We start from the raw sequence: 23,113 nt of genomic DNA, 5'->3' as shown, positions 1-23,113 counted from the left end.
GGTTAATGTGCCGGGAGCGGTCCGTGACCGCTCCTGGCACATAGTGCCGGATGTCAGCTGCGATAGTCAGCTGACACCCAGCCGCGATCGGCCGCGCTCCCCCAGTGAGCGCGGCCGATCGCATATGACGTACTATCCTGTCACTGGGAATTAAGTCCCAGGTCACCTGGACGGGACAGTACGTCATATGGGATTAAGGGGTTAAGTTCTTACCGCTGAACAAAAAGTGCTATAAAATACAATCAAAAAGATGACTGTAAATAAAGATGGTACTGCTGAAAACATCATCTTGTCCTGTAAAAAACAAGCCACCATACAGCTCTACCAGCAGAAAAATAAAAAAGTTAGAGCTCTCAGAATAAAGCGATGCAACAATATTTTTTTCTATAAAATAGTTATTATTGTGTAAAAGCGCCAAAATATGGAAAAAATAAGTAAATGGGGTATCGCTGTACTCTTACTGTCCCAAAGAATAAAACTGCCTTTTCAATTTTGCCATACGTGGAACAACATTAAAAAAAAACAAAAAACAAAAATTCCTGAATTGCAGGTTTTTGTTCATTTTGCCTCCCAAAAATCACAATAGAAAGTGATCAAAAAATGTGCCGAAAAATGGTACCAATAAAAACATTAACTAGTCACGAAAAAACAAGCCATAACATGACTGTCGGCCGAAATATTGAAAATTTATAGCTCTCAAAATATGGGGATGCAAAAACTAGTCTAAGGGTACCGTCACACTATACGATTTACCTATGATCACGACCAGCGATATGACCTGGCCGTGATCGTAGGTAAATCGTAGTGTGGTCGCTGGGGAGCTGTCACACAGACAGCTCTCTACAGCGACCAACGATGCCGAGGTCCCCGGGTAACCAGGGTAAACATCGGGTTACTAAGCGCAGGACCGCGCTTAGTAACCCGATGTTTACCCTGGTTACCAGCGTAAAAAAAACCAAACAGCACATACTTACATTCTGGTGTCCGTCAGGTCCCTTGCCGTCTGCTTCCCGCACTCAGTGACTGCCAGCCGTAAAGTGAAAGTGAAAGCACAGCACAGCGGCTGTGCTCTGCTTTCACTTTACGGCCGGCAGTCACTGAGTGCGGGAAGCAGACGGCAAGGGACCTGACGGACACCAGAATGTAAGTATGTGCTGTTTGTTTTTTTTTAGTTTTACGCTTGTAACCAGGGTAAACATCGGGTTACTAAGCACGGCCCTGCGCTTAGTAACCCGATGTTTACCCTGGTTACAAGCGAACGCATCGCTAGATCGCATCGCTAGATCGGTGTCACACACACCAATCTAGCCATGACAGCGGGAGATCCAGCGATGAAAGAAAGTTCTAAACGATCTGCTACAACGTACGATTCACAGCAGGATCCCTGATCGCTGCTGCGTGTCAGACACAGCGATATCGTAACGATATCGCTGGAACGTCACGAATCGTACCGTCGTAGCGATCGAAATGGCAGTGTGTGACGGTACCCTAAGGGTCTTTTAGTGTTTGACAGCACACAAACATAAAAACAAGATAAAAATCTGGTATCGCTGTAATCGCACCGACCCAAAGAATAAAGTCGCCTAATCGCTTATACCGCACGAGGAACAGCATAAAAATAAATAAAACCAATTCTTCACCTGCTGTTGATTTTTTCATTCTGCCTCCCAAAGATCGCAGTAAGGCTCAGCGCACGTTTATCCTGCGCTCAGCGCTGAGCGCTTACACCGGGGATTCCATGTAAATCTCTGAAACATGTCATTCAGACGGAACCCCCAGCGGAAAATTCCCTATAATGAGGCAGATGGAGGCACTGTGAATGACATAGGACCCGTGATCCTGGGGTGTCTGTCTTTTTAGGATTGCATAAAAGTGCTGTCGGCCACAGTTTTGTGCATTTCTGAAAAGAAGCACAATGCTGAACAGAGGCCAGATGGAGTCCAGAGTAACTCTGCTGCTTCATTATAGCGAATGGATCTCTCAGGATTTCATCTGAATCGCGTCACTCAGAGATTTAGATGGAAGCCACAATGTAAGTTGTCGGCAAAGCGCGTCGAATAAATGTGATCTTAAATGTTATATAAAATGTTTGCAAAAAAGCTTCAACTGAATCCACCAAAATAAAGTCTCCACTCAGATCTGTCATCTGTTAATGGAAATATAGGAGGCTTCCACTTTACTGGTAGCACAAAGGCTCTGGAAAAGTGACATGGCCTCCACCCTCCAAAAGAAATTCAGCAAATTCTCCGCTCCCAAATCCAAATGCCCCCCTTCCTTCTGAGCCCCAGTGTGTCTAAGCCACATATATAGTGCCCACATATTTGGCATTTCTTTAGTGATGAGAGCCTGCCTAATTTATGGGTGCATATCTCCAGAAGAACGAGCTGGGCATAATGTACTGGTGACTGCAATATACTGGTCACTACAGCGTACTGGTCACTACAACGTACTGGTCACTACAACGTACTGGTCACTACAACGTACTGGTCACTACAACGTACTGGTCACTACAACGCACTGGTCACTACAACGTACTGGTCACTACAACGTACTGGTCACTACAACGTACTGGTCACTACAACGTACTGGTCACTACAGCGTACTGGTCACTACAACGTACTGGTCACTACAACATACTGGTCACTACAACGTACTGGTCACTACAACGTACTGGTCACTACAACGTACTGGTCACTACAACGTACTGGTCACTACAACGTACTGGTCACTACAACGCACTGGTCACTACAACGTACTGGTCACTACAACGTACTGGTCACTACAACGGCAGTTTGCAATTTTCACTCAGCAACACCCACTGCTGCCTGTTTCTGGAAAACACCCATGGAGTCAAAATCATCACTACACCTGTAGATAAATTCCCAAAGGGGTATAATTTCCAAAATGGGGTCACTTGAGGTGGGATTCTGCTTTTCTAGCATTTAGGGGCTCTGTATATGGAGTCCGCAAACTATTCTAAGAAAATCTGCACAATAGGAGGCAAAAAGCATTCCGTCCCTCCCGAGCCTCTCCGTACAGCTAAGGCCTCTTTCACACTTCAGTCTTTTGGCGTCATTTTGAATCTGCCGTTTTCGTCAAATAGCGGATCCGCCTTTTTTTTTGGCGGATCCGTTATTTTCCCATAGACTTACATTAGCGACGAGTTGTGACGGATGGTCGTCCGTTCCATCCGCCATGTGACGGATCCGTCGAAATTTGGCAGACGTCTTCTAGACATTGACGGACATTTCAACGTTTTTTCGTCTGCGCTGAAATGGCGGTTCGCGACGGATCCGTCGCGTCTGCCATTTCATAGAATGGCCGCCTATGGGCGACGGATCCGTCGCGACCGTCATTTGGCGGATCCATCGCCCCAATCCGCTTTTTCAATTGACCATGCTCGAAAAAGTAGATACTTTTCCCAGATACACGGATGCGTCAAAAAACGGATCCGATAGAACCATTTGCTCAACAATTTTGACGGATCCGTCGATCTGTCACAATGTCGGAGCAGACTGACGCCAAACAACTGATGGGGTATTTCTATATTCAGCAGAAATTATGGGACAAATTTTGGTGCCATTTTTACCATTTTCCCCAGTATAAAAAAATATAAAATTTGGGGCTATCACAACTTTGGTGGTAAAAATGTTAATTATTTTTTCTTCACTGCCCAATGGTATAAGAGTCTGTGACACACCTGTGGGGTCAATATAATCACTGCACCTTAGATGAATTCATTGAGAGGTTTAGTCTGTAAAATGGGGTCACTTATGGGGGGTTCTGCTGTTCTGGCACCTCAGGGGCTCTGCAAATGTGACATGGCACCCTCAAACCAGTGCCGGAAAATTTGCACTGTAATATGGCGCTATTTTCCTTCTGAGCGTTGCACTGTGCCTCAAAAGTAGTTTTTGCCCACATATGGGGTACCGGTGAACTCAGAAGAAATTGCAAAGCAAATTTTGGGTTCCATTTTCTCCTTTTACCCTTGTAAAAATACAAAATGTGGATCTAAAAAGATTTTTTGCGGGGAAAATTTGATTTTTATTTTTTTTTTAATTTTCATGGCTTATAGTTATAGTTAAAGTTAACTCCAATTTCTCATTGATTTTGAATGTTTGTTTTATTTTCAGTCCTTAAAGTGCAGTAAATGTGTGACACAATTGTCCTCAGCAGTGATCTGGGAGTCAGAGATGCTTCCAGGGGTCTTCTCCATGCTGTTCTCCTTCCATTCAGCACTTTTTCCATTAATTTCAACATTTTCACTGCCCCCCAGACCTCCTTATAGGGTCTGGCGGAAAAATCCTAGGATTTCCCATTAATTTCCATTATACTCGTTACTTGAAATGAGCATTCAAGCATTTCAGTGCTGGCTCGTCTCTAGTTGATCATTTTGATTTCCAGCATTGATCTACAATTTTGTTCTAAATAAATTACACAGTTTATAGCAGTAAAGATTTTCCATTTTCATCATTTGTTCTTCAAGATCCGATGTGTGTTAGGTGTGCCCTTCATTTATTTCGAGCGGTGTCCATTGAAATATTCAGGTACCTGTGATATCCAGAGAAAGAATCGACCCGACACAACAGAAAAAAATTCACGTATTTCTTTTTTTTTTTTCTAAAAGTAAAATTTAAAAAAAAAATTCAAACAAGACAAAAAAAAGTAATGTTTAAAAAAAAAATATATAAAAACACTATTGTACTGTAATAATGCAAAAAATATCTAATAAAAAGGTTACGTGAAAGATGTGTGCATATTACGGATTACTATTATTTGTTCCCCTTGAGACTTCAATTTTTGTTTTCTGGATTCTTCTCCTTTTTATAGACCTGATTAGTCTCTCAGAACAAATGTAAAATTTACACCTGTCGGATTAATTGGAAGGATATTTTTTACTGAGATTCTACTTGCACCTGTGACCAATTAGCAACGATTTAGAGAATGTTATTTCCATGATACATTTTACAAGTTGTTTTTTTTCCAACACATTTGAATACATTACAATTTATTTATAAGGTAAAATTATAACAAACTGTTCTCAAAACTTTTTTTGGTACACCGCTCTCCCTGTTATGTCCAACATCAAAAATAGCATAATAATTAAATCAAAGAAATGGAAAAATACATTTTCTCTCCATTGAGTTAAAGAGTCCTGTCGATCCATTCGATCACTAATAAATTTGACTCAGAAGGAACCGATCAATGGGATTGTATGTTCCTCATGCTTAACTTCTGCCAGGGTATGTAAAATTTCTCGCATGGATTCCCCAGTTTGAAATGCCCAATGCAGTCTTTATTAGCAGCAGTTGTCACGTAGATAGTGAGTATGAACCAATGGCCGGGGGACCACCACGGTGCAGGAAGACTACCGTACACAAGATGAGGTGAAAACAAAGGGTAGATTTATTGGAAGGCAAGGAACGAAGTGGATGAGGAAGATGCAAACAGGGGTATGCAATGGCAAAACATAATTTACAAGAGTTATATTCTTTAGTTTGTCCGTAAAATAGCACGGTGCTCCAACTATTACAGAATCAACATACGTCACACAAGTAAATGCAAACAATAAACAAATAATGATGCTACTCTACATATAACCTCCCTGGCCTTTACTAAGCTGCCGTGTTCTGACTATCAAAGCCTACACTAGGCCCTGACATGTGCACAAAACAGGAACAAACTCACGGTGATGTTGGGGACTCAGATCCAGTCCCGGGGGCCCCCCAACAGTCCAGTACGGTGGTGCGCATGGCTTTCTGCCAGCTCCGTGAAACGTGGTCTTCTCCTTGCTTCTGGGTCCTGGAGGTGCTCCTGGAAACTGTAAATCCCTTTCTCGGTATCTTCGTGGCTTCTCAAACTAACACAGGACAGCCACCCTCGCTGCACCCAAAAAAGTCTGTCAAATCTCACAAGTCCACTCTGTTACAGGCTGTGGGTCCTCTCTTGCAGAAAGCAGCACAAAGTTCTCTCTGCAGCAGCTTCAGCTCACACACGCTGTTCAGGCTCCACCACCACCCTCTGCACAGTCCAGCTCATTCACACAGCCTCATGCAGGGGGAAAGGAGAACATTCCAACACACCAGACAAGGGGGTGCAGTCTCTTAAAGCGACAGCGTGTTCCTTCCTTACTGTCCATAACAGCACCCCCCTCTTACAAGTAGACACAAGGATCCAGGACCAAAGTGGCAGGAAATAATCATAGATTGACAGCGAAAGAGTCAAGACAGGTGAATGTCAGTCACAAGGGCTTGAGAGGCATAGATCAGGGCAGGTGGCAGACAAATATACAAAGTTGATAATTTATGACAGGTTGGAATTTCATTAGACCAAATGCCACAGAACAACCTAATGGACCTTATTGCTCAGGCCAGTTGTGATAGTAAGGGTTTAAAGAGGATATCCAGGACTTTCTTCTTTTTTTTTTTAAAAGGCATGTAGTTGCTAACAGATGCAGCTATCTTTCAGTTGTACCTAGCGCCGATTATTGACCACTCCTGCCAGAGATTCAGCTGCTCCCTTTCAACAGAACAGAAGTTTCTCTTCGTATTGACAGAGCTGGACTACTGGTGTCATGCTGACTGACAGCCAGCTTCTCCCAATTAGGCAGTGGAGATGCAGCTGTCAATCAGCATGACACCAGTAGTCCCACCCTGTCAACCGGAAGAGAAACTGCTGCTCTATTGACAGCAAGTTGCTGAATCTCTGGCAGGAGCGGTCAATAACTGGCTACGAGTACCACAGATAGGTAATTGCCTCTGTTAGCAACTTCATCTCTTTTTTAAAAAATCCCAGATATCCCCTTTAAAATAAAACCCAGAGTATTAGGGTATTGCTCTTTAGGAGGCTAGGCACACTTGTACAAAGCAGAACTCAAGAGGACTGCGATTGGCAAAGAGAGGAGACCAAGCATGGAGTTAAATAGATGTCACATCTCCACTAGGACCTGCTCCTGCAACATCTGCCTTTGTCACCAGGCGCTGCCGAATTCATTCTGTGGGCAGTGCTGGTAATAGAAAAAACATTTGAACCAGGAGCTTTGGATGGTTGAAACTCTGTCCCGCCACTTAGATTTGTGTGGCTGGGACCTGAAGTGCCGTTTAGTCTGGCAACATGGGTGTGTGTACTGCCCAGCTGGAGTTATCAGCTCCCTGCTCCTGTCAATTGCAGAGCATCACATCTAACTTTAGCTTCCAGCTTGCTGCTGGAAGCTGCCAGATATAGCCTTGTGCTTCTGTGGTTCAGTACTGTCCTGTGTTAGTTGATGCTCCTTGTTTGGACCTTTGAGCATTCCTGAGCACCACCGGATGGCAGCCCTGTCGTACATAGCAATGGACTGGACCCCATTGTAAGTCCAAATCCCTGTTTAGACAAAAAGATGTTAAGTTTCTCTGGAATCTGCCATTAGGGTGGCTTGTGCCAATTCTGTCCATGGTAGCATTTTTGAGCCCGTGGCCTTAGACTGACATTACAATAGGATGGTCCAGCATGACAGGCTCCTACTGTGACGAACGCAGACACAGAAAACCAGACAACTGGACAAGTTAAGTTAAAAATCCTACTTCGGAGACCCATTGAATCCAAAGCTAAAATCATGACACCATGTGAGAAATTTCTCTGTAATTATTCTTATGTAAATACCATTACTAAAGCTGTAAAGCCAACTATATACATTAGATAGCTGTCGACTAGTGATGAACAAGCATGCTTGCAACTGCTCGATTCTCGTTTGAGCATCGGGGTGATTGGGTATGCTCATTACTCGATGGAGCATCACGGGTGCTTGATTGCAATGCTTCAAGCACCGACCTGCATGCTTTGCGGCTGTTAGACAGCCAACAAGGATGCAGTGATTGCCTGCCATTCACAGTAATGTCATAGCCATTTTGGCTACTGGCAAAACTGTGACTGGCAGGCCGGCTTGAGTCTTACATGGGACCCGGTGACCCTATGCTTGGCACACTCTCCTCTGGAAGCAGTTCAAGGAGAGTTGATCTAAGAGGAAGAGCTTATATATAACCTAATAAATAGTACAAATAATTTTGATAACAAGCAAAGGTAAAGGCGACAGCTGTTGGCTTATGTTATCAGGCTGAGATGTTCCCTGGTTATTGAGCCCTTCTCAACCTACAAATATCAGCTGGCAGAAACCCCAGAATTGGTTCATCACATTAGATGTGCTAATTCTAGCACTTTGCCTTGTGTCGTCTTCCTGATTTCCCTGGTGAGTTGGCAGTATGGATAATGTTTATGGGGTTAATGTCAACTGTGTAATGTTGGCTGACATTAAACCCTGGTGTTAGAAATGCAGGGATGTCTATCACTCATATTACTAACCCAGTAATAAAAAGAGAAAAAAACACCACAAAATATATTATTTAAAAAAAATATCTCCCACACTCTAGACTTGGTTCACTAATTTATGCAAAAAGGCATGCAGATCCACAGTAGTAATGAGTCCTCCATAATCCTTGGAATGCACTGTAATACACAAATGGATACATGAAAGACATAAAAAGAGAAATAAAGACAAGAATCTATCCGTCGTTCACCAATTTATTCTAAAGAAATAAATTCCGTAGCTCCGACGTACACCATGGCATTCCCATAATGTTTACCAATTCTGAAGTGCAACCTACGGAGCCTCGTTCTGAGAACAATGATTCATCGGTCACTGTGGGTTGGGCAGCGCTCTGCGATACCTGGCGACTGACAAGCGGTGATGACATCATGTTACTGACTTCACTGCTCTTGCCTGGTCACGCAGAGGGCATCATGAGATTTGGAATGTCAGTAACAAGTTAATAAAAAATAAGTATGAAACTATTTTTGATAACTAGACAAGGTAAAAGCAGACAGTTGGGGGTTGATATTAGGAGACTGTGGAGGTCCATGGATATTAGCCCTTTCCCAGCCTAAATATACCAGTTCTCAGTTGCCCCAAAATTGGTGCATCCATTAGATGCATCAATTCCTACAGCAAAAGGGAAAGGAAAAAGTTCCAGCACCAGGCGTCTCTTCATAAAATCTTCAGTACTTTATTCTCATGTCAAGAAAAAAACATTATGTGGGGTCAATTCTTACACTTTGTGCGGCTCTTCCTGATTGCCCTGGAGTGGTGGCAAATGGGGTAATATTTTTCGGGATGATGTCGGCTTGTAACCATTGGTTAGTACTGGGGAGGGATCTATCAGACACCCCCGTTACTAACCCAGTAATAAAACAAATACAGAAAAAAAACTTTACTTGAATAAAGACTCACCCACACTATTCCTCGTTCACCAACTTATTATTAAAAATGTTTCCACAAAGCTCCTCCATTATAGTCCACATTTCCCAAGTGTAGCTCTGGTGTAGTAAAGTAATAATAATAATAATAATTTTTATTTATTTAGCGCCAACAAATTCCGCAGCACTTTACAATTAAGCGGGTACATGTACAGACAATAAATTCAGTACAAGTTAAGACAATTTAAACAGTGACATTAGGGGTGAGGTGCCTGCTCGCAAGCTTACAATCTACAATGAAATGGGGGGACACAATAGGTGAAAAGTGCTTGTTATTTCAGGTCTGGCAATTATAATAAATAGGGATTTTCATATAAAGCTGCATGATCCGGTCATCAGCCCGTGTGTTTAAGTGCAATAGTCAAGTATCAAGTGCAGTTATCGTGTGCATGGAGGGTGTGGAGACAGATGAATAGTAGGGGGCAGATTCAGAGTAATGTTTGGAAGGAGGGAACAGGACAAAGTTAGTTTACTGAGTAGTTGATGTGGTAGACTTGTTTGAAGAGATGGGTTTTTAAAGCGTTCTTGAATAGGTCGGGGCTAGGTATCAGTCTGATCGTCTGGGGAAGTGCATTCCAGAGAGCTGGCGCAGCACGAGAGAAGTCTTGAAGACGGAGGTGTGAGGTTCGGATTACGGGGGATGTTAGTCTTAGGTCATTTGCAGAACGGAGGGCACGTGTAGGGCGATAGACGGAGATGAGAGAGGAGATATAAGGTGGTGCAGAACTGTGGAGAGCTTTGTGGGTGAGAGAGATGAGTTTATACTGGACCCTGTAGCGAATGGGTAGCCAGTGTAATGACTCGCACAAGATGGAGGCATCAGTGAAGTGGCTGGACAGAAATATGGCCCTGGCTGCCGCATTTAAGATGGATTGGAGAGGAGAAAGTTTGGAAAGAGGGAGACCGATCAGAAGAGAGTTGCAGTAGTCCAGACGAGAATGAATAAAAGCGACAGTAAGAGTCTTAGCAGTTTCAAAGGTGAGAAAAGGTCGGATTCTGGAGATGTTTTTAAGATGTAGGTGATAGGAGCGAGTGAGTGATCGGATATAGGGAGTAAAGGAAAGTTCGGTGTCGAATATCACCCCAAGACAGCGGGCATGCTGCTTGGGAGTTATGGTTGAACCCTCCAGGGTAAATTTGATGTTGGGTAGAGTGAGGTTAGTAGAAGGGAGAAACACAAGAAGTTCAGTTTTGGGGAGATTTAGTTTCAGATAGAGGGAGGACATGATGTTAGAGACAGTAGACAGACAATCCTTGGTAGGCAAGGACAGACAATCCTTGGTAAGCAAGTACAGCAATTTATAGGCGCCGGGTGTTGACGACAACTCTCATCAGTTGTCGTCGCTATCCGTCGCCTGTGAATAGCTGTACTTTACTGCTCCGGAGCTGCATTCAGGGAACGTGGACAACGACGGAACTTTGTGGGAAAATTTTTGATAACAAATATTTGAACAAGAGATAGTGCGGAGGAGACTTTATTCAAATAAAGTATTTTTTTCTGTGTGTGTTTCATTGGGGGAGTTACCGGGTTAGCAATTGGGTGTCAGATAGACACATCTCCATTACTAACCCCTGGACTTGATGCCAGCTGACATTACACAGCTGACATCAACTCCAAAAAATATTACCTTGATTGCCAATGCTCCAGGACAATGTGATGCACCAATTCTGGGGCGCCTATGGGCTGGTATTTTTAGGCTGGGAAGTGCCAGATAATGATGGACTTTCCCAGCCTAATAACATAAGCCCTCAGCTGTCTGCTTTTCCTTGGCTGGTTATGAAAAAGGAAGGGACCCGTTAAATGTTTTAAAAATTATTTATTTATGTTATTTAGTTCCAGCAGTGACCTTGGAGTCAGAGATGCATCTAATCGTCTTCCCTATGCTGCTTCCATTCCAATTGAGCACTGTGTCCATCCATTTCAGTGAATTTCCTGCCCCCCAAGCGTTCAAGTCATCTCAGCCTTCTCTGCAAAAGGCTGTGAAATTTTGGATTCATTCCCCCCAGTTCCGATGTTCTGGGTCCATTTATTAGATAATAGGCAAAATCGGTGTTTATGTGGTGCATTACATGATGTCTAAAGTTACAAAGTCATTTCTTTTCTAGGAGAAAAAATGATGATTGATGTGTAGACAGCAGCGGCAGAAATAACCGCTAAATAATGTTGGCTCAGATTCTAAACAACATGAGTCATGTCTCAAAATTTCATTTGCAAATAGGGCCCGGGGGAAATCTGGAAACCACCACACAATGAAGTGTACAATGAGATGACAATGAAGATTGTAAATGTTCCATTTCAGAGGAAAATGTTATCACCTAAAAATGTTTCGAGCTTCAGTTCTTCAGCTCGGGTTTATTTAGATATTGACATCAAGGGTTTAACGGGACGCAAAATGTGAACCCCTGAAATGATCAGTGATCAGCTGTAGTCTATGGTAAAATGTGGCAGTAGGTTTTCAGTTTTCCTACAGCGCCTCCACAGGGTAAATGAAGCAGGACATGAGATGTCCGTGTAAGACAGGACAGGTCCTCTGGAGGAAAGGATGGTTTCTAACCGCACTCAATTCTGGCCAAGCGATGAAAATCCCGAACTAAGAAACACTAATAAGTAAAGCGTTCTATACACAATAAGCAGCAGTTGACCAATCGTTCATTTGACACCTACCTCCCCTACCTCCTGCTGCGAGTGCTTGGCTTTCCTGTGTTTTCTATGAGAGAGCCACTGCCCGACAAAAGACTCGGCATTCCGATATTGGATTCTTATATTTCCCCTAACACCATCTTGCGAGTTGGGTGGCCACTAATCACCTTTGGATTGTTAGTTGATCCTGTCGATATTAGCAAGTTAGGCCAATGTTATTGTAATGTGTATAGGGAGCTTAAGAAGTCCTATGTCTCCTATGTACTCAAGAACACAACTACTATAATACTGCGTCCTATGTACAAGAATATAACTACAATAATACTGCCCCTATGTACAAGAATATAACTACTATAATACTGCTCCTATGTACAAGAATATAACTACTATAATACTGCTCCTATGTACAAGAATATAACTACTATAATACTGCCCCTATGTACAAGAATATAACTACTATAATACTGCTCCTATGTACAAGAATATAACTACTATAATACTGCCCCTATGTACAAGAATATAACTATTATAATACTGCTACTATATTACCTACTATAATACTGCTCCTATGTACAAGAATATAACTACTATAATACTGCTCCTATGTACAAGAATATAACTACTATAATACTGCCCCTATGTACAAGAATATAACTACTATAATACTGCTCCTATGTACAAAAATATAACTACTATAATACTGCTCATATATACAAGAATATAACTACTATAATACTGCCCCTATGTACAAGAATATAACTACTATAATACTGCTCATACAGTTAGGTCCATATATATTTGGACAGAGACAACATTTTTCTAATTTTGGTTATAGACATTACCACAATGAATTTTAAACTAAACAATTCAGATGCAGTTGAAGTTCAGACGTTCAGCTTTCATTTGAGGGTATCCACATTAAAATTGGATGAAGGGTTTAGGAGTATCAGCTCCTTAACACGTGCCATCCTGTTTTTAAAGGGACCAAAAGTAATTGGACAATTGACTCCAAGGCTATTTCATGGACACGTGTGGGCAATCCCTTCGTTATTTCATTCTCAATTATGCAGATAAAAGGCCTGGAGTTGATTTGAGGTGTGGTTCTTGCATTTGGAAGGTTTTGCTGTGAAGTAAACATGCGGTCAAAGGAGCTCTCCATGCAGGTGAAACAAGCCATCCTTAAGCTGCGAAAACAGAAAAAACCCATCCGAGAATTTACTACAATATTAGGAATGGCAAAATCTACAGTTTGATACATACTGAGAAAGAAAGAAAGCACTGGGGAACTCATCAATGCAAAAAGACCTGGGCACCCACGGAAGACAACAGTGGTGGATGATCGCAGAATAATCTCCATGGTGAAGAGAAACCCCTTCACAACAGCCAACCAAGTGACCAACACTCTCCAGGAGGTCGGCGTATCAATATCCAAATCTACCATAAAGAGAAGACTGCATGAAAGTAAATACAGAGGGTTCACAGCACGGTGCAGCCACTCATAAGCATCAAGAATAAAAAGGCTAGACTGGACTTTGCTAAAAAACATCTAAAAAAGCCAGCACAGTTCTGGAAGAACATTCTTTGGACAGATGAAACCAAGATCAACCTGTACCAGAATGATGGAAAGAGAAAAGTATGGTGAAGGCGTGGTACAGCTCATGATCCAAAGCATACCACATCATCTGTAAAACACGGTGGAGGCAGTGTGATGGCTTGGGCATGCATGGCTGCCGGTGGCACTGGGTCATTAGTGTTTATTGATGGCGTGACACAGGACAGAAGCAGCCGAATGAATTCTGAGGTCTTCAGAGCCGCCATACTGTGCGCTCAGATCCAGCCAAATGCAGCCAAACTGATTGGTCGTCGTTTCATACTACAGATGGACAATGACCCAAAACATAAAGCCAAAGCAACCCAGGAGTTTATTAAAGCAAAGAAGTGCAATATTCTTGATTGGCCAAGTCAGTCACCTGATCTCCACCCAATTGAGCAGCATTTCACTTGTTAAAGACTAAACTTCAGACAGAAAGGCCACAAACAAACAGCAACTGAAAACCACAGCAGTGAAGGCCTGGCAGAGCGTCAAAAAGGAGGAAACACAGTGTCTGGTGATGTCCTTGTGTTCAAGATTTCAGGCAGTCATTGCCAACAAAGGGTTTTCAACCAAGTACTGGAAATGAACATTTTATTTAAAATTATTGAATCTGTCCAATTACTTTTGGTCCCTTTAAAAACAGGGTGGCACATGTTAAGGAGCTGAAACTCCTAAACCCTTCATCCAATTTTAATGTGGATACCCTAAAATGAAAGCTGAAAGTCTGAACTTCAACTGCATCTGAATTGTTTTGTTTAAAATTCATTGTGGTGATGTCTATAACCAAAATTAGAAAAATGTTGTCTCTGTCCAAATATATATGGACCTAACTGTATATACAAGAATATAACTACTATAATACTGCCCCTATGTACAAGAATATAACTACTATAATACTGCTCCTATATACAAGAATATAACTACTATAATACTGCCCCTATGTACAAGAATATAACTACTATAATACTGCTCCTATGTACAATAATATAACTACTATAATACTGCTCCTATGTACAATAATATAACTACTATAATACTGCTCCTATGTACAAGAATATAACTACTATAATACTGCCTCCTATGTACAAGAATATAACTACTATAATATTGCCCCTATGTACAAGAATATAACTACTATAATACTGCCCCTATGTACAAGAATATAACTACTATAATATTGCCCCTATGTACAAGAATATAACTACTATCATACTGCTCCTATGTACAAGAATATAACTACTATAATACTGCTCCTATGTGCAAGAATATAACTACTATAATACTGCTTCTATGTTCAAGAATATAACTACTATAATACTGCCCCCTCTGTACAAGAATATAACTACTGTAATACTGTCCCTATGTACAATAATATAACTACTATAATACTGGAAAAGAAAAAGCAACGAAGATCAGCTCACCTCCTCTCAGGCCCAGCGCACGGATCATGCAGTGCAGCAAGTAGTTTGAAGGAGAAAGCAGAAGTCCAGCGCGGGTGATGTCCATAAAAAATACCTTTTAATCCATATTCGTTAAAAGCACATAAATCCAAAGTCCTTCTTCATATCCATAGACACAAAAACGGGTGATTCATACCAGTGACAGTCACAGGCTTAAAGTGCATTAAAATCATACGCGTTTCAACGGTCGTGCCGCCTTACTCATTGTGATAAAAATAAAATGAAAGAGGGCTGCCATATAGGACTAGGCCCATTAGGTTACACCCCCTGATCTTGCAGATAACAGAAACAGGGCAACACCTACAGGTAGTTAATGAGTTCAGCCTGAAATTTGCATGTACAAATACTATACCTTAGAGAGAAGGGCATCCTGTACCGCTGGGGGTTTCCTACCAAGCTCCTCATCCGTAAAGATGGATCAATCACCACCTGCCTGACTCCGTCCCACGCAGCTACTGCTTTCGCCAAATGGGGACTCTCAACTCCTGACTCTCCGATCGCCGTGACCCTTCCTAAGCATGGAGCTGGTGGAGGTCTCAGGGCCCGCATTACACCGGACTGGGAGGTGGCCTGAGCCCACTGCAACTATGGTTCCTGGCTATTTTCCCGCACGGATTCACTTGGTTTTCTTTTTTCTTTTTTTTAAGCTGCGTTGGTTCCTCTCTCGAGAGTATCCGCAGCATTTGTTTGCCCCATAGGTGAACTGTTTTTCTGATTCTCACCTTCTGGACTCAGGGTATCCCTGAATGGACCTCGGTCCACTGGTTTACTTGTTGTATGTCTTGTTTGTTTCCCTTTTTTTCCCTTCCCTTCTTCCGGTCTCCCCCTACTTATGCTCTAGCTTATTGGCCACATGTCCTCTACTCCTTTACACAGGTTGTTGGTGTCCTGAAGTTTGCAAAACTGTTTACATGCCCTCATTATGAGTATATCGCTGTATTTAATTAATGTTAATGGTCTCAACTCGCCGGGCAAGAGGTCTGTGGTATGGCGTCAGTTGGGCAAATCCCGTCATGATATTCTGTGTCTTCAGGAAACACACTTGCTGGAATGTGATAATCCCAGAATGCAGTCAGGTTTATACCCGCATCAATTTTTTGCCAATGGCCCATCAAAAAAGGCGGGAATAGCCATTTTTTTCAGCAAGTCCAACTCCTTCCAGTTGGTTCGCTCCATAGCGGATCCGTTGGGTAAGTTCATTGTGGTTCTATGCCTTATTAATAATGCCCCCTATACCATTGCCTCGATCTACGCCCCCAATGTAGGGCAGCTTAAGTTTCTGGAGGGGGTCTTCAAAACTTTACACGATATCCAACATGGTCATAAACTGATTGCTGGTGATTTCAATGCTCCAATGTTTAGGGACTTGGACTGCTCTGCCTCTTCCCTGTCAAGATGCGAAGCAGGTCCTCTGACTAATTCTTTCAACCTGCATGATATCTGGAGATATTTGCATTGCGGCGAGAGAGACTACACGTTCCTGTCTCCCAGGCACGGCTCCTACAGCAGGATTGATTTTGTGCTGGTGAATGACGTGGCTCTCCCTCACTGCATTTCAACAGATATAGGCAGCATCACCTGGTCGGACCATGCCCCGGTGTCCCTTACCCTGAAAGATCCCTTGGCCATTAGGCCCCCATTGCACTGGCGTCTCAACCCCCATCTCCTCGTTGACCATTCCAACTCCCAGTGTATTGAGGAGGCCTTGGGGGAATTTTTTGCCTCCAATGATACTCCTGACATAGGTGACGACACCCTTTGGTTTGCCCACAAGGCGGTAATTAGGGGTTACTTTATTAAGCTGGCGGCAAGGGCCAAAAGAAAGTATAATGCAGCTCTCCAGTCCGCCCTAGATGAATTAAGTCGCCTGGAGTCTGCTCACAAATTATCTCCTACCCCAGCGCTTCTCTCCGACCTCTCTAAAGCGCGCATGCATGTTTGCAATCTGCTTCTCCATAAAGCTGAGAGGGCCCTGAGGAAAACTAGAGCTAAATTTTACACAATGGGGGATCGAGCGGGTGCTGTTCTGGCCAGACGTGTTAGGAAGAGAGAGGCTCAATCCAAGATCCCATTTTTGCTCAAGCCTGACGGTTCCTGGGTGTGTAATCCGATTCATATCGCGGAGGAGTTTGCATCTTATTATTCCTCGCTCTATGACCTCGGGTCTGACCTAGGTATTCCTCAGCCTTCGCGGGAGTCAATTTTGGCGTTCTTAGAGAAGGCTAATCTCCCCTCGGTCACCCAGGAGCAGCTCTCCTTCCTAAACTCTCCCACTGTCGAGTCTGAACTCTTGCAGATTGTCAGAGAGGCCAATAAGGGTTCCTCCCCGGGGCCTGATGGTTTTTCTTTCCTTTACTATGCTCAATTCTTCTCTGTCCTCTCCCCCTATCTCTTGTGCCTTTTTAGTAATTGGTTGTCGGTGGGCAGTATTAGGGCTGAGGGGTTGGAGGCTTCCATAGCAACTCTCCCCAAACAAGGGAAACCCCCAACATCTCCGGGGAACTTCCGTCCGATAGCACTTTTAAACTGTGACGTTAAGATTTATGCAAAAATCTGGGCCAACAGACTGTTCTCGGTTCTCCCTAGTCTCATCCACCCCGACCAAGTTGGGTTTGTTCCTGGCAGACAGACCAGGGATGGCACCAGACGCCTGATAGATCTTTTAGATGTGGTGGAGAGGGGGAGCCTCCCCAGTGTATTTCTCTCGCTTGATGCCGAAAAGGCGTTCGACAGGGTACACTGGGGTTATATTGAACTCACACTGGAGAAATTTGGGCTCACCGGGCAAATTGGTAAAGCGGTTATGGCATTATATTCCAACCCCTGCGCATCGGTTCGTTTGGCGGGATTTAGGTCTCGGACATTTCCTATTCGGAATGGTACTCATCAGGGCTGCCCCCTCTCCCCTATCATCTTTGCTCTGGTCATGGAGCCTTTGGCTGCCATGGTCAGGCAGAGTGCGGACATAAGGGGAATCCGGGTGGGGGGAACTGAACACAAAATTGGTCTCTATGCCGACGACGTGGTCCTGACTTGTGCCTCTCCGTTAGCATCGCTGAACGCGATTACCTCCATTTTAACTGAGTTTTCGGCGGTTTCATATTATAAACTTAATCTGACCAAATCCACAATTTTCCCCCTTTTTCTCCCGGCCCCCCTTCAAATCCAAATTCAATCTCAATACGCGTTCATTTGGGCTCCCCTGGGCTTTACGTACTTAGGCATTAGGATAACTAGGCTGGATAACATAGTTCGTGCAAATTGTGAAGAAACTCTTGCGGAAGTCAGGAAGGGCATGGATCTTCTGTCGAGTGCATCGCTCTCCTGGATGGCCCGCATACAAACGGCGAAAATGCTATTCCTACCCAAAATAATGTATCTTTTCCGGTGCCTCCCCCTTTTTATCCCCTCGAAGTTTATCTCAGCTTTTCAATCTCTTATAGATCGGTTTATTTGGAATAAGAAGCCTCATAGGGTCAGGCGTCGGATTATGTCCCTACCGTATTCTATGGGTGGGTTGGGCGCTCCTGCAGTGCAGTCATACTATAGGGCGGCGATCCTTGAGCCCCTTAAAATATGGTGGGAGGGGAACTCATGCTTACCCTGGTTTCTGATTGAATCTCATTTTGCCCCCAAAAACTCGCTTAGATTGCTCTTGGAGCTTCAGCTGCTTCGGGTACCTCTAGTTGGCCCTTGTCTCCGTTCTATTAGGAATGCTTCTAAACTGTGGGCGTTGCTCAGCACCTCCCATCTGGTGTTTATGTTTGACTATGTTTCTTTGCAGGCTTTGGAGTATGCTATCGGGCACATTTCTCTTTCCTCCTGGACGGGTCGCGGGGTGCTCCGGGTGGCAGACCTTTTCGGCTCGGATGGCCTTCTGTCGTTTGAGGACCTCTCAGGGAGATTCTCTCTTACTGGGTCTGACTTCTTTCAATACCTGCAGCTCCGCAGCTTTCTCAGGTCATGTCGGTCATTCGGAGCGCCCCCGCCTCTGACAGAGGACCCGGCTCATAGATTCTTCAGACCGGCCACCATATTGCCCCATGGCATCTCCATAATCTATAAAGGCCTCATTTCCTATAGTTCTACTGACAAGCTCCCTTTCATGACTTCCTGGGAGTCCTCGCTGAGTTTCGAGGCCTCCCTGGAGGATTGGCAATTTGCTATGGTGCACCCTTCCAGGTTCTCTTCATGTCTTGGCCACTTTGAACAGGTGAAAAAAATTCAGCTGCATTGGTACCTTACCCCCGTCCGCCTGGCAAAGGTTTTCCCGTCTTCCTCCCCTCTCTGCTGGAAGAAGTGTGGCGCCTTGGGGTCCTCTTCTCATGTCTGGTGGTCGTGCCCGCAGATTCAGGTCTTCTGGCGTGAGGTGGAGGCTTTGATTGTCGATCTGACCCGTCTCCCCCTTGCGCTGAGTGGTCAACTAGCTGTTCTAGGTATTTCCCTCATTGATCTCCCTTCCCCTCTCCGGCCCATAATCTCAAATATCCTAGTTGCCGCTAGACAATGTATAGCGAAGCATTGGAAATCCTCAGATCTCCCCTCCAGAGCCGAACTGATCGCCAGGATTGACTTACACTTCTGCTATGAGGTTATCATGGCTCAGGATCTGTCGAGGAGAACTAGGGCCCTCTCGTGGTGGGATCCCTGGGTGTCCTCGGCATATATATCTCAGTCTGCTCTCACCCTCATTTAAATCGTATGCTTCTCTAATTCCTTTTTTTTTTTTTGCTTCATCTGACACTGTATCTGTGTATTTTGTACTGATTATATTGTGGTCTTTAAATTTTATGCATTGGACCTTTTCCCTCATCCCCCTTCCCCTCCCCCCCCCCCCCCCCCGATTACCCCTTTCTCCCTCCCTCCCCCTCTGAAGTTTACTGATTTGTTGTTTAACATGCAAAATTTCAATAAACATTTATTGGTTAAAAAAAAAACATAACTACTATAATTCTGCCCTTATGTACAAGAATATAACTACTATAATACTGCTCCTATGTACAAGAATATAACTACTATAATGCTGCTCCTATGTACAAGAATATAACTACTATAATACTGCCCCTATGTACAAGAATATAACTACTATAATACTGCCTCCTATGTACAAGAATATAACTACTATAATACTGCCCTTATGTGCAAGAGTATAACTACTATAATACTGCCCCTATGTACAAGAATATAACTACTATAATACTGCCCCTATGTACAAGAATATAACTACTATAATGCTGCCTCCTATGTACAAGAATATAACTACTATAATTCTGCCCATATGTACAAGAATATAACTACTATAATACTGCCTCCTATGTACAAGAATATAACTACTATAATACTGCCCTTATGTGCAAGAATATAACTACTATAATACTGCCCCTATGTACAAGAATATAACTACTATAATACTGCTCCCTATGTACAAGAATATAACTACTATAATACTGCTCCTATATACAAGAATATAACTACTATAATACTGCTCCTATGTACAAGAATATAACTACTATAATACTGCCCCTATGTACAAGAATACAACTACTATAATACTGCTCCCTATGTACAAGAATATAACTACTATAAACTGCTCCTATATACAAGAATATAACTACTATAATACTGCTCCTATGTACAAGAATATAACTACTATAATACTGCTCCTATGTACAAGAATATAACTACTATAATACTGCCCCTATGTGCAAGAATATAACTACTATAATACTGCCCTTATGTGCAAGAGTATAACTACTATAATACTGCCCTTATGTGCAAGAGTATAACTACTATAATACTGCCCCTATGTACAAGAATATAACTACTATAATACTGCCTCCTATGTACAAGAATATAACTACTATAATTCTGCCCATATGTAAAAGAATATAACTACTATAATACTGCCCCTATGTACAAGAATATAACTACTATAATACTGCCCTTATGTGCAAGAGTATAACTACTATAATACTGCCCTTATGTGCAAGAGTATAACTACTATAATACTGCCCCAATGTACAAGAATATAACTACTATAATACTGCTCCCTATGTACAAGAATATAACTACTATAATACTGCTCCTATGTACAAGAATATGACTACTATAATACTGCCCCTATGTACAAGAACATAACTACTATAATAATGCCCATATGTACAAGAATATAACTACTATAATACTGCTCCTATGTACAAGAATATAACTACTATAATACTGCTCCTCTGTACAAGAATATAACTACTATAATACTGCCCCTATGTACAAGACTATAACTACTATAATACTGCTCCTATGTACAAGAATATAACTACTATAATACTGCTCCTATATACAAGAATATAACTACTATAATACTGCCCCTATGTACAAGAATATAACTACTATAATACTGCCCCTATGTAGAAGAATATAACTACTATAATACTGCCCCTATGTATAAGAATATAACTACTATAATACTGCTCCTATGTACAAGAATATAACTACTATAATACTGCCCCTATGTAGAAGAATATAACTACTATAATACTGCTCCTATGTACAAGAATATAACTACTATAATACTGCTCCTATGTACAAGAATATAACTACTATAATACTGCTCCTATGTACAAGAATATAACTTCTTTAATACTGCCCCTATGTACAAGAATATAACTACTATAATACTGCCCCTATGTACAAGAATATAACTACTATAATACTGCCCCTATGTACAAGAATGTAACTACTATAATACTGCCCCTATGTACAAGAATATAACTACTATAATACTGCTCCCTATGTACAAGAATATTACTACTATAATACTGCCCCTATGTACAAGAATATAACTACTATAATACTGCTCCTATGTACAAGAATATAACTATAACTACTATAATACTGTACCTGGCGGACAGGCTTACTTATTGTGATTGATATACGATATTTTTAATAATGAATCCTTGTAAATATCTTGCCCGTTCTGGGTTTTCATCTTATTCTCTTTTCTGGTTAGGATAATTTCATTTTGAGATGCATTTTGGTGTGAAATACAGTGGGGCCAAAAAGTATTTAGTCAGTCAGCAATAGTGCAAGTTCCACCACTTAAAAAGATGAGAGGCGTCTGTAATTTACATCATAGGTAGACCTCAACTATGGGAGACAAACTGAGAAAAAAAAATCCAGAAAATCACATTGTCTGGTTTTTTATCATTTTTTTGCATATTATGGTGGAAAATAAGTATTTGGTCAGAAACAAACAATCAAGATTTCTGGCTCTCACAGACCTGTAACTTCTTCTTTAAGAGTCTCCTCTTTCCTCCACTCATTACCTGTAGTAATGGCACCTGTTTAAACTTGTTACCAGTATAAAAAGACACCTGTGCACACCCTCAAACAGTCTGACTCCAAACTCCACTATGGTGAAGACCAAAGAGCTGTCAAAGTACACCAGAAACAAAATTGTAGCCCTGCACCAGGCTGGGAAGACTGAATCTGCAATAGCCAACCAGCTTGGAGTGAAGAAATCAACAGTGGGAGCAATAATTAGAAAATGGAAGACATACAAGACCACTGATAATCTCCCTCGATCTGGGGCTCCACACAACATCCCACCCCGTGGGATCAGAATGATCACAAGAACGGTGAGCAAACATCCCAGAACCACGCGGGGGGACCTAGTGAACGAACTGCAGACAGCTGGGACCAGTGTAACAAGGCCTACCATAAGTAACACACTACGCCACCATGGACTCAGATCCTGCAGTGCCAGACGTGTCCCACTGCTTAAGCCAGTACATGTCCGGGCCCGTCTGAAGTTTGCTAGAGAGCATTTGGATGATCCAGAGAAGTTTTGGGAGAATGTCCTATGGTCTGATGAAACCAAACTGGAACTGTTTAGTAGAAACACAACTTGTCGTGTTTGGAGGAAAAAGAATACTGAGTTGCATCCATCAAACACCATACCTACTGTAAAGCATGGTGGTGGAAACATCATTCTTTGGGGCTGTTTCTCTGCAAAGGGGCCAGGACGACTGATCCGGGTACATGAAAGAATGAATGGGGCCATGTATCGTGAGATTTTGAGTGCAAACCTCCTTCCGTCAGCAAGGGCATTAAAGATGAAACGTGGCTGGGTCT

The 23,113-nt window shown here is 42.6% G+C and overlaps 1 protein-coding gene across 1 annotated transcript in view; it reads left to right on the top strand.

Moving 5' to 3' along the window:
* COL22A1 (collagen type XXII alpha 1 chain) overlaps positions 1-23,113 on the top strand; it is a 573,554-nt gene that overhangs the window by 233,294 nt on the left and 317,147 nt on the right. The window lies entirely within an intron of this gene.

This window comes from Ranitomeya imitator, chromosome 6 (genome assembly GCF_032444005.1).
Source record: "Ranitomeya imitator isolate aRanImi1 chromosome 6, aRanImi1.pri, whole genome shotgun sequence".
NCBI classification, from domain to species: Eukaryota; Metazoa; Chordata; class Amphibia; order Anura; family Dendrobatidae; genus Ranitomeya; species Ranitomeya imitator.
Note: the sequence above shows the minus strand (reverse complement) of the source record. Positions and strands in the feature narration are given on the sequence as shown.